Here is a 955-nt window from a genome sequence, read left to right as displayed (position 1 = left end):
GTCGTTCCCGCTGCCCAGATTCATGCGCCACGGCCTCCTACTGACAATGCACTTTGATTTATTGCGCTATCTGTAATAGCACCCGAGATATCACAAGATATATATTGGATATTTCCCTCACCCTGAGTGTCCAGCCCCATGAGACGGTGGTTTTCTCGGCCCCTGGTGGTCCGAGGTCGTTCCCGTTGCACAGATTCATGCGCCAGGGCCTCCTGCAGATAATTCACTTTGGTTTATTGCGCTATCTCTAATAGCACCCGAGATATCACCAGATATATATTGGATTTTCCCCTCACCCTGAGTGTCCGGCCCCATGGGACTGTGGTTTTCTCGGCCCCTGGTGGTCCGAGGTCGTTCCCGTTGCACAGATTCATGCGCCAGGGCCTCCTGCAGATAATTCACTTTGATTTATTGCGCTATCTGTAATAGCACCCGAGATATCGCCAGATATATATTGGATTTTTCACTGACCCTAAGTGTCCGGCCCCTCGGGACGCTGGTTTTCTCGGCCCCTGGTGGTCCGAGGTCGTTCCCGCTGCACAGATTCATGCGCCAGGGCCTCCTACAGATAACTCACTTTGATTTATTGCGCTATCTATAATAGCGCCCGAGATATCAACAGATATGTATTGGATTTTTCCCTGACCCTGAGTGTCCGGCCCCATGAGACTGCGGTTTTCTCGGCCCCTGGTGGTCCGAGGTCGTTCCCGCTGCACACATTCATGCGCCAGGGCCTCCTGCAGATAATTCACTTTGGTTTATTGCGCTATCTGTAATAGCACCCGAGATATCACCAGATATATATTGGATATTTCCCTCACCCTGAGTGTCCATGCCCATGAGACGGTGGTTTTCTCGACCCCTGGTGGACCGAGGTCGTTCCCGCTGCACAGATTCATGCGCCAGGGCCTCCTGCAGACAATGCACTTTGATTTATTGCGCTATCTGTAATAGC

This window comes from Nomia melanderi, unplaced genomic scaffold (genome assembly GCF_051020985.1).
Source record: "Nomia melanderi isolate GNS246 unplaced genomic scaffold, iyNomMela1 scaffold0014, whole genome shotgun sequence".
In the NCBI taxonomy this organism is placed as follows: domain Eukaryota; kingdom Metazoa; phylum Arthropoda; class Insecta; order Hymenoptera; family Halictidae; genus Nomia; species Nomia melanderi.
Note: the sequence above shows the minus strand (reverse complement) of the source record.